Raw genomic sequence first — 12181 nt, 5'->3', positions numbered from 1 at the left:
TCTTTGTCTGTCTTTCTCTATCTGTCTATCTGTCGTTCTCTCTATCTGTCTCTTTCCCTGTCTGTCTATCTGTGTGTTTGTGTCTGTTTCTGTCTGTCTGTCTCTGTCTTTATCCGTGTCTGTCTCTGTCTGTCTGTCTGTCTATCTCTCTGTCTGTCTCTGTATCAATCTCTCTATCTCTTTGTTTGTCTGTCTCTGTGTGTCTGTCTTTGTGTGTCTGTCTGTCTCTTTCCCTGTCTGTCTCTGTGTTTCTCTGTCTCTTTCCCTGCCCCGTCTATTTCTCCATCTCTCTGTCTATCTCAGTTTGTCTCTCTCTATCTATCTCTCTGTCTGTCTCTATCTGCCTCTGTTTCTTTCCCTGTCTGTCTCTTTCCCTGTCTGCCTATATCTTCCTCGGTCTGCTTCTTTCCCTGTCTGCCTCTGTCTGCCTGTCTCTTTTCCTGTCTGCCTATGTCCTCCTCTGTCTGCCTCTTTCCTTGTCTGCCTTTGTCTGTCTCTTTCCCTGTCTGTCCCTTTCCGTCTCTTTGTCTCTTTTACTGTCTGTCTCTTTCCCTGTCTTTCTGGATAAAAATTAAACAAGGGAGCGCATGTGAAGGTTCTGGGAGATAGCGGTGAGGAGAAGAAAAGGAATCTGCTCACCTGATGTGGTTGTGCAGCCCTCGCACTGTGGAGCCCCGCAAACGCTGTGTCGGTGCATTACCTTCAGGGACTCCACGTAGATGGATCTGTCTGGTCACAGGTAGGAAACCTTCTTTGTAGTTTGTCGTGACGCCACTCTCAGATTTGCGGTCAGTGGGGGACCGCCACTGCAGGTTAAGGGATGCCTGGGGCTGATGGTGGGTGCAGCCAGTTGTAGTAGCCTCCTGAGAGTGAGGCAAGCCCCAGGGCCCTGTGTAGATGCGTAGAACTACAAGGCGCAGAATGACTCAACACAGGCAGGATGTCTTTCAGGGTTTTTACTCACAGTTGATGGCAGGGTGAGTGACCCGGGCGTAGCTGGGATGAACCAAGTGGGAACCAGGTGTCCTTCAGGCTGACTTGTGAGGGTGACTACTAACTCGCCTTCCTTAGCCCTTGGTGGTTTGGGGTAACCCCGACTTTGAGTCCCTATGGGGGTCACCCAGGGAAGATGCTGCAGCCTCTCTCCCCTTCGTTTGCCGTTTGCTTGTCGCCTGGACCAGGCCACTCCAGCTGCTTGCCTCCTGTGACCTATGGGCCCTAACTGTGGCTACGTGGCTGCGGCTTTTGTGGTGTTGTGGCGTGGGCTTTGAGAGCCCCACACCGGCAGGTTTAGCAAAAGAAAGCTGGATCTATCTCCGCTTCGGGCTCTGCCGCCCGTTTGGGCCTGGTACTCTCTAGCAGTCTCCTTACTTCCCACTCCGTTGCTCTCTCTCTAGCTGAAGATGGATTTCGGGTAGCACTCCTAGTTGACCGTTCTCCCCCGTCGGTAGCCACTGCGCGGACGCTGTCAGACTACAGCAGCCCACGGGATCTGCTCCTCACTCGAGCTCCCTGGACTCTGCACTGCCTGGCTCACTGCCCCTCCTCTCCTGTTCTTGCCTACGCCACCTAGCAACCAGACTCTCTTACCACACCCCTTGAGAGGAGATGGAGGCTTTTGGCCCCCTCCACTATTCCAGTGAAGGTGAAGGCTTTTCCCCCTCCTGGGATCCCCAGGGGTCCTCTCATAGGTACATGTGTGAGACCTGATCACTATGCGCCTGTGTACCACACCCCGGTCAGCCTTCTGGATTACCTGTGTTGTACTGTCCCCAGCATGGGTGCAGTACTCAGTGGTGCCTGACCAGGTCAGGGGCGCCACATTCCCCCTTAGTTATCACCAGCACGTCCTCGGGCTGCAAGACAACATTTTAAAATGCATAAAACATTAAAACATGGTAAAACATTTTAAGACCACCAGCTATCATACATCACCACCCTCCACCCACAAGTCCGTTAACCACCCAGACCCTCTCACGTTGGCCGCGCCTTCAGCCACTTCTGGCAGGATGTTGAGGCGGCTTTCCTGGTCTGGTAGTTTCAGGGTATACCTGGCCTGGTGGAGTCGCGCCTTCAGCCACTTCTGGCAGGATGTAGAGGCGGCCCCCACAGTTGGTGCTGACCAGGTACCCTCTTTGTGGTGGAGAGCCAGGCCCCATAAACAGGCATGCTCTCTGGTCGCAGGTGAGCCAAGGCCCTATATACGGACGGGCTCCTCCTGGTTGCAGACGAGCCAAGCCCCTAAACAGGCTGACTCTGGTAGTGGTGCCTCTGGTGTAACTATTTACACTGCGAGAGTTTGTGGCTATAGCCAGTTCATAGCCTTAAGGTTTATGGTTTTCTCACACAAGTTTATGTGGGCACATACTTAAACGTAAACGTTGCAAAACTTCAAACTTTTCAAAACTTTAACTTGCTGCATGCTTTCTTCTTGCTTTATGTGAACTTTGCTCCTGTTTCCTCCTTACCAGGGCTTGGGCCTGTAGGGCTGGGGCATCTGTTACTTCCTGTGCTTTTATCGTCTGTTTCTTGATCCTTTCTTTCCTCTTCTTCAGTGTCTCTGTCTTCATCTTCTGTTGTGACTGCAGGGCTTCTGCAAGGACTTCTAGGACATGGTGCAACATCTAGGGCATACCAGCCTCTTTCTCCCTGATGCATAGTGAACTCCACTGAGTCTCCTATCTTCAAATTTCTTCCAGGGTGTCCTCTGGGCAAATGGGCTCTCACATCCCTTCGATTGACGAAAATCCCTTCCTTCACACCAGGTGATACTATAAAGCCGTATCCTGATTTGAGGCTGAAATCTTCGACAATTCCTCGACGCAGGGGTCCTCTGATCTGGGGTTTGAACCTTCTCAGGAACCGTTTCTCCTCTAGGTCTCTGGCGGTGACTTCGTCTTTCTGCTCAGGAGATTGTGATGTTGGAGAATACTTTGTACTACCGCCTCGGCGCCGTGTCTTGCGGGCTGGATTCTGCGAAGTGCAGCTTACAAGCTCCCAGGTGGGGCGGTTGGGCAGGTCGTCTTCAGCAGGAGGTGTCAGGTCTTCCTCGTCCCAGCGGGAATATGGCAGCATCTCCGGCTCTGGGACTAGCACTGCTGCTGGCTCCGGGGGCAACTCCTCAGCTTCTTGCCCTCCTCTCCCCCTTAGTTCTTCGCTGCACTCTGGTCGTGGCAGCGCTGGGGATGAGTGTTCCTCAGCTGGCCCAGGCGGTGGACTCTTCGGCGTGGTTGCCGCAGGGGTTGCCTTAGGGGTGTGCGGAGGGAGCATGTACTGGTCCACCATCTCCTGTGGGAACTTGGCCTCCAGGTCAGCCTTCAGCTGCCAGTATGCGGGGTCCTCACCTACCAGGGATTTCCTAGTAGGGACTTCCTTAGACTGGGGAGCGGTGTCTGCTCTGGCCCTGCAGGCCGGGATAAATGGTGATGTAGTCTTTTCTTGGCGGGCCGCGCAGGGCATCGCTGCGGCGGCCTGGTCTTGGCGGGCCGCGCCTGGCATGGCGGCGGCCTGGTCTGTGCGGGCCGAGCCTAGCGTGGCGGCGGCCTGGATCTGCGTCGCTGTTGCGGCCAGTTCTTGGCGGGCCGGACTGGGCATTGCAGCCGCGGTCTGAATTGGCGTCGCATCCTCAATGGGGTCCGTGCAGGTGGAGCTGGGCGTCGCTGCAGTGATCGGGGCTTGACGGGCCGCACCTGGCGGGGCTGCGGCCTGGTTCAGCATCTCACTTGCGGCTCGGACGAGCGTCGCTGCTGCGGTGGGGTCTTGGCGGACTGGGCTCAGCAGGGTGGCAGCCTGGGTCAGCGTCACACCTGCGGCACGGATGAGTATCGCCGTGGCAGTCGGACCGTTGCGGGCCAGGCGGGGTGTCGCTGCGGCGGCCTGGATTTGGCGGGCCGCACCTAGCGTGGCTGCGGCCTCGCTCAGCGTCGCCGCGCCAGGCGCCTCTTCTGGGACCGCGGTCGTAGCAGCAGGGGTCGGAGCACTTGCGCTGGCCGGGGCAACTCTGGACTCACCCATCGGTGGCACCATCGGGATCTGAGTCGTCGCCGCTCGATCTGGCATGCGTCGCGCGGCTCCCTCCTCGTAGGTCCGAACCGCCGCAGCCATCTCCAGAAGCTCCGTGCGTCCCTCACCGAGCTGTCGCATAATCCTGGCCTCCAGCTGATCGCAGAAGATAGCAAGCTCCCGGCACCACCAGGCAGCAGAGCCTGGTTCTGGGTATCCACGTCTGGACTCCATTTCTTCTCTCTGCAGCAGCAGGCTTGTGGCTCCCTTTCCTTCCCGCCGTCTCCGGACGCTTCCGCTCTCTTCACAAGCGAGGTCAGAACTCTGCAGGGGATCTCTGGGTAGCCACACCTCTTCGTGGGCGGTAACTTCTTCCAGCGCGGGCTGCTGTTGTTTTTCAGCGCGCTTTTCATGGTGGCAATATGGCGGCGCTTCCAATTTTTCAAGCGGACCGCCCAGGCACATGGTCACCTGTCTCAACAGGTCTAGTCCTTATCCTGTTCGTGACGCCAGATGTGGAGCCCCGCAAACGCTGTGTCGGTGCATTACCTTCAGGGACTCCACGTAGATGGATCTGTCTGGTCACAGGTAGGAAACCTTCTTTGTAGTTTGTCGTGACGCCACTCTCAGATTTGCGGTCAGTGGGGGACCGCCACTGCAGGTTAAGGGATGCCTGGGGCTGATGGTGGGTGCAGCCAGTTGTAGTAGCCTCCTGAGAGTGAGGCAAGCCCCAGGGCCCTGTGTAGATGCGTAGAACTACAAGGCGCAGAATGACTCAACACAGGCAGGATGTCTTTCAGGGTTTTTACTCACAGTTGATGGCAGGGTGAGTGACCCGGGCGTAGCTGGGATGAACCAAGTGGGAACCAGGTGTCCTTCAGGCTGACTTGTGAGGGTGACTACTAACTCGCCTTCCTTAGCCCTTGGTGGTTTGGGGTAACCCCGACTTTGAGTCCCTATGGGGGTCACCCAGGGAAGATGCTGCAGCCTCTCTCCCCTTCGTTTGCCGTTTGCTTGTCGCCTGGACCAGGCCACTCCAGCTGCTTGCCTCCTGTGACCTATGGGCCCTAACTGTGGCTACGTGGCTGCGGCTTTTGTGGTGTTGTGGCGTGGGCTTTGAGAGCCCCACACCGGCAGGTTTAGCAAAAGAAAGCTGGATCTATCTCCGCTTCGGGCTCTGCCGCCCGTTTGGGCCTGGTACTCTCTAGCAGTCTCCTTACTTCCCACTCCGTTGCTCTCTCTCTAGCTGAAGATGGATTTCGGGTAGCACTCCTAGTTGACCGTTCTCCCCCGTCGGTAGCCACTGCGCGGACGCTGTCAGACTACAGCAGCCCACGGGATCTGCTCCTCACTCGAGCTCCCTGGACTCTGCACTGCCTGGCTCACTGCCCCTCCTCTCCTGTTCTTGCCTACGCCACCTAGCAACCAGACTCTCTTACCACACCCCTTGAGAGGAGATGGAGGCTTTTGGCCCCCTCCACTATTCCAGTGAAGGTGAAGGCTTTTCCCCCTCCTGGGATCCCCAGGGGTCCTCTCATAGGTACATGTGTGAGACCTGATCACTATGCGCCTGTGTACCACACCCCGGTCAGCCTTCTGGATTACCTGTATTGTACTGTCCCCAGCATGGGTGCAGTACTCAGTGGTGCCTGACCAGGTCAGGGGCGCCACAGCACAACTACGGTATAAGGCAGGAGTGTGGAGTCAGTGATCTTCTGACCTGTTAGCCCACGATGTCCATCCAGGGAAGCAAATTCCTGAGGAGCTGGTCACATGACAGATCACTGGGCGTCTCTGGTAATCTGACCTCCGTATCAAGCAGCTCTTGCCGTGAACCCACAGGGGGAAAGATCAGCAGTAAAGTATAGAGGCACGGTCTGATAGAGCGCTAAGGAGGCCACAGTATTAGAATAATTTTTTTTAGAATTTATTGTTTTCTATCAGCCACAACGCGTTTCGATATACACAATATCTTCATCAGGTGGATATAAAACGGAATGTGGAGAATACTATTTAAAGGGACAGGTGCGATTCCATTGGTCAGCACCAAATTAATTGAAATGTTAACCCTTAATGTATCACAACCAGCCCTTCAACAATAATATAAAAGCTAATAAAAGATATTTAAAAAGGATTTTTCAAAAAGACTCTTTGCCATAAAAACATTATTTAAAAACACATGTGATAATATAATCATATAAATCATATATTAACTCCTAAAACTTAATACATAAAATCATGAGAACTTTTCAAAAAAATGATCTGAGTATGCCTGCACTACTAACATGTAATAATATTGTTATAATGTATGTCAGTGTGGGTAGATCAAGAATTTAAATTTATAAATTAGGGAATGGATATTCTTATTTTTAAAATTGCGTTAAATGTCTATTTAATCTCAACCACTGGGTGCATATGCCAGCACAATAGGTGTTGTGAATCGCTTTTCCAGCACAATAGGTGCTGTGAACTGCTTTTCCAGCACAATAGGTGCTGTGAACTGCTTTTCCAGAACTGACAGAAATAGCTATTGAATCTCAAAACTAGGTGCTACAATAGGTGACTGGAACTAATAATTTTTACCCAATACACCATAAAGGTCCTCATCTAGAAACCTTCCAACAACTAATTCTGAAAGATGTTCGGACCCTGACACCAAATAAAATAAAAAAAGATAATTTAAGTAGGGAAGAACGGAACGCCATAACATCTTTACAAAACAACAAAGAGCTGATCATAAAAAACGCGGACAAAGGGGGGGGAGTAGTCCTCATGGACAGAACATGGTATATTCAGGAAGGGAACCGGTTATTAAATGACCAGCTTTACTATGAAAAATTAGAATCAGATCCCTCCATCACGGTATTCTTAGATTACAAAAAGATGATTAAATCCGCTCAAGAGAAAAACATTCTAGACAAAAGAGAGATGAAATTTCTCGACATTGTAAGGTACAAAACCCCCTATTTTTATTTTCTCCCAAAAATTCACAAACACCCCACAAATCCCCCTGGTCGCCCCATTATATCTGGAAGAGAATCCATAACATGCAACCTTTCCCATTATGTTGATCTGTTTTTGCAAAAATATGTTTTAGAATTACCCTCCTATTTAAAAGATTCCTCTCGTCATCAATGAGTTAAAAAATCTGGCACCCTTTAAAAATTGTCTAATTATCACGATGGATGTATCATCACTTTATAGCAATATCGAACACAGTTTAGGCATTGCCGCTGTCAAACAACACCTTGATAACGATCCCTTGATGCAGGTTGAGCAGAAAACTTTTCTTTTAACGGCAATTGATTTCATTTTATCTAATAATATTTTCACCTTTGAGACCAATATCTACAGGCAGAAGAGGGGCTGTGCGATGGTGACGAGATTCGCCCCTATTTACGCTAATCTGTTCATGGGGGTGTTTGAATCGTCTCACATCGCACAGTCCCCTCTGACAGCGGGTCATTTGGTTTACTACCGGCGCTTCATAGATGACCTGCTCCTCATTTGGAGGGGATCTCTATTACAAGCCAATCACTTCATTTCTCAACTCAATGTCAATTCCTGGGGTCTCACCTTTACCGCTGCGGTTTCTTCCAGTGCCCTCCAGTTCTTGGACCTGATGGTGAGGTTAGATGAAAATGGGGGGGTCTCCACCTCGACACATTTCAAACAAGTAGATCTCAACTGCTACTTGAGGTTCGACAGTGGACACCTCCCTAGTTGGATAACCAATATTCCATACGGGCAATACTGGAGGGTCAGAAAAAACTGCACCGGTGATGATGATTTCCTGCAGGAATCCAATCTCCTGAGAAAAAGGTTCAGACAAAAAGGCTATCCATCTAAACTTCTGGAGGATGCCTTTAGTAAGACCAAGCAACTCACTCAGGACCTTTGTATCCGAAAGATCCAAGAGAAACAGCATAGTGTTACAAAGAGTGAAGATGAATTGAATCCACGAAAATGGAGTTTAGTAACTACTTTTTACAAATCCAGGATCCAAATTCACAAACTTCTAGAGAAATACTGGTTTATATTACAGGGTGACCCGCTACTTCGAGATCAGATCCCCCCTAAGCCCTCCATCATCTACCGGAGGAATATAAACTTGAAGAATCTAGTAGCGCCAAGTAATCCTAATTTTAAAGATTCTCCTAAAACCACCATTGTTTCCAGTAACAACGGAAACTATCGCTGCAACACCTCTAGGTGTAAATGCTGTGAGGTTATTGGTGATAAGATCACTTGCTCTACATCCCGGACCACAAATGCTCTTTTCCCCATTCAATTTCACCTAAACTGTCAGAGCACCTATGTTATTTACCTGCTTGAGTGCACGTGCGGTCTACAGTATGTGGGCCGTACAGTACAAACTATGCACGCCAGGTTGAATAAACATAGGTCCAATATCAAAAATGGCTTCCAACAACACAGTCTATCTCGACATTTTCAAATTGCACATCAGAAGGATCCCAAACAATTGAGATTATTAATTATTGATCACATAGATAACTCCGGATCCGATCGGTTCGAGAGACTTATTAAAAGAGAGAGTTACTGGATATTCAGATTGGGTACCTTACACCCTGAGGGTCTTAATATGACTATTGAGAATGTAGCCAAATAATGAATTGATTTAATGAATTCTGTTGCTCGGGTTTGGGGGAGAAAAAAGGAAAAAAAAAAAAAGGGGATTCACAGCACCTATTGTGCTGGCATATGCACCCAGTGGTTGAGATTTAATAGACATTTTTTTCAGATCTGGAAAAGCAGTTCACAGCACCTATTGTGCTGGAAAAGTGATTCACAGCACCTATTGTGCTGGAAAAGTGATTCACAGCACCTATTGTGCTGGCATATGCACCCAGTGGTTGAGATTCAATAGACATTTAATAACGCAATCGGAACATTCATTGTGCTGGCACATGTATGATTCCACTGCTCGGATTCTGGAAAAATGATTCACAGCACCTATTGTGCTGGATATGCACCCAGTTTTGAGATTCAATAGCTATTTCTGTCAGTTCTGGAAAAGCAGTTCACAGCACCTATTGTGCTGGAAAAGCAGTTCACAGCACCTATTGTGCTGGAAAAGCGATTCACAACACCTATTGTGCTGGCATATGCACCCAGTGGTTGAGATTAAATAGACATTTAACGCAATTTTAAAAATAAGAATATCCATTCCCTAATTTATAAATTTAAATTCTTGATCTACCCACACTGACATACATTATAACAATATTATTACATGTTAGTAGTGCAGGCATACTCAGATCATTTTTTTGAAAAGTTCTCATGATTTTATGTATTAAGTTTTAGGAGTTAATATATGATTTATATGATTATATTATCACATGTGTTTTTAAATAATGTTTTTATGGCAAAGAGTCTTTTTGAAAAATCCTTTTTAAATATCTTTTATTAGCTTTTATATTATTGTTGAAGGGCTGGTTGTGATACATTAAGGGTTAACATTTCAATTAATTTGGTGCTGACCAATGGAATCGCACCTGTCCCTTTAAATAGTATTCTCCACATTCCGTTTTATATCCACCTGATGAAGATATTGTGTATATCGAAACGCGTTGTGGCTGATAGAAAACAATAAATTCTAAAAAAAATTATTCTAATACTGTGGCCTCCTTAGCGCTCTATCAGACCGTGCCTCTATACTTTACTCCTGTCTTTCTGTCTGCCTTTGTCTCTTTCCCTGTCTGCCTTTGTCTGTCTTTTTCCCTGCCTCTCTCTATCCATCTCTTCACAAAAATCATATTACTTCACACAAAAGCTTCTTATACTAACAATGTCCTTTGTTCTTATAGCAACTAATCAGAACTCCTATTAATGACCTGTAGCTCCAAGCTCCATTGACTTTAATGGAGGCAGGTTTTTGGAGAGTAACTGTAAAGCGCGGGGTTAAATTTTACCATCAAAACATAGTCTATGACGCTTCCTGAGTCACATGGGGTGCCTGTGCAAAATTTCGCAATTCTAAATGCAACGGTGAAGATTCCTTTAGCGGACATACATACGCACAAACACACACACACACACACACACACACACACATACACACACACACATACTCAGCTTTATATATTAGACTAGCTGTAGTACCGGGATAGTAACTGTCTCTCTGTTTCTGTCCCAGTCTCCGTCTGTCTCCCTTTCTGTCTCTCTCCTGTCCCTGTCTGTCTCTCTCCCTATCTCTGTCTGTCTGTCTTTGTCTGTCTGTCTCTTTCCCTGTCCCTATCTATCTCTCTATCTCTTTCCCTGTCTGTCTCTTTATCTCCGTGTCTGTCGCCTTCCCTCTCTGTCTGTCTCTTTCCCAGTCTGTATCTTTCCCTGTCTGTCTCTTTCCCTGTCTGTCTCTTTCCCTGTCAGTCTATTTTCCTGTCTATCTCTTTCTGTCTCTCTCTATCTCTTTGTCTCTCTGTCTCTTTCCCTGTCTGTCTGTCTCTTTCCCTGTCAGTCTATTTTCCTGTCTGTCTCTTTCTGTCTCTCTCTATCTCTTTGTCTCTCTGTCTCTTTCCCTGTCTGTCTCTCTATCTCTTTCCCTGTCTGTTTCTGTTTTCCTTTCCCAGCTCTATTAACTGTAATGGAGGCAGGTTTTTTGGCAAATAACTGTAAAGTGCGGGGTTAAAAAATCCCCTCAAAACATAGTCTATGATGTTCCCTGAGTCACATGGAGTGTCTATGCTACATTTTGTGATTGTACATGCGATGGCACAAATTCCTTTAGCGGATACACACACATACACACACTCAGCTTTATATTATAGATTAGTGATGAGCGAGCACTATCATGCTCAGCTGCTCGGTACTCAAAGCAAGGAGGTGCAAGTCGTATACCAAGTGTAATGGAACTCAATAGGAAAATTGAGCACTTTTTTGGAAGCTTTTCCATTATACTCGGTGCTCGATTCACGCCCCTCCTAGCATCCTCTTTCATCACTATTCAAGATATAATATTCACCTCTTCATGTTCATCAGCTTTCTTACTATGCCTGGGCCTCATTTAGGTGCCTCTGGTCCTCCTCTAGGTGTCTCCAGTCCTCCTCTAGGTGTCTCCGGTTCTCCTCTAGGTGTCTCCAGTCCTCCTCTAGGTGCCTGCGGTCCTCTTCTAGGTGTCTCTGGTCCTCCATTAGGTGCCTCCAGTCCTCCTCTAGGTGACTCCGGTACTCTTCTAGATACCTGTGGTCCTCTTCTAGGTGCCTCTGGTACTTTTCTAGGTGGCTCCGATTCTCTTCTAGATGCCTCTGTTCCTCTTCTATTTGCTTCCAATGCTCTTCCAGATGTCTCTGGTCCTCATCTAGGTGCCTCTGTTCCTCCTCTAGGTACCTCTGGTGCTTCTCTAGGTGCCTCTGGTCCTCTTCTAGGTGCCTCAGGTACTCTTCTAGAAGCTTGAGATCCTCTTCTAGGTGCCTCTGGTACTGGTCTAGATGCCTCTCATACTCTTCTAGATGCCTATAGTCCTCTTCTAGGTGGTTTGGATTCTCTTCTAGAAGCCTCTGGTCCTCTTCTAGGTGCTTACGATCCACTTCTAGGTGCCTCTAGTCGTGTTCTAAGTGACTCTGGTTCTCTTCTAGATTTCTCTAGTCCTTTTCTAAGTGCCTCTATTCCTCTTCTAGATGCCCCTGCTCCTATACTAAGTTACTCTGGTTCTCTTCTAGAGTCCTCTAGGCCTCTTTAGGTCCCTCTGCTTCTCTTCTAGGTGCCTCCGTCCTCTTTTAAAAGCCTCCAATTCTTTCAATTCTTTTCTAGGTGCCTCTGGTCCTCTTCTAAGTCCCTCTGGTTCTCTTCTAAAAGCCTCTAGTCCTCTTCTAGGTGCCTCCGGTCCTCTTCTCAAAGCCTCCAATTCTTCTCTAGATGCCTCTGGTCCTCCTCTAAGTCCCTCTGGTTCTCTTCTAAAAGCCTCTAATCCTCTTCTAGGTGCCTCCGGTCCTCTTTTGTTTTCCCAGTGTTCTTGTTGTCAATCAGATTTCCCAAATATGCTAAATCCGAATGATGTAAGATTTCCTTATTGTGACACACAATAAAATTTACAATATAAATGATGACAAACGTAAAACAGGGTAAGAAAAAAAAGTGAAAAAAAACTAAAACTATAGGAGAGTTGTATTTTTATATATTCCGCCATTCTAAAGAAAAATAATTTAAGGGCAACATTCCC

This window comes from Anomaloglossus baeobatrachus, chromosome 11, assembly GCF_048569485.1.
Source record: "Anomaloglossus baeobatrachus isolate aAnoBae1 chromosome 11, aAnoBae1.hap1, whole genome shotgun sequence".
In the NCBI taxonomy this organism is placed as follows: Eukaryota; Metazoa; Chordata; class Amphibia; order Anura; family Aromobatidae; genus Anomaloglossus; species Anomaloglossus baeobatrachus.
The sequence above is the reverse complement of the archived record's forward strand: the minus strand, read 5'-3'. Positions refer to the sequence as shown.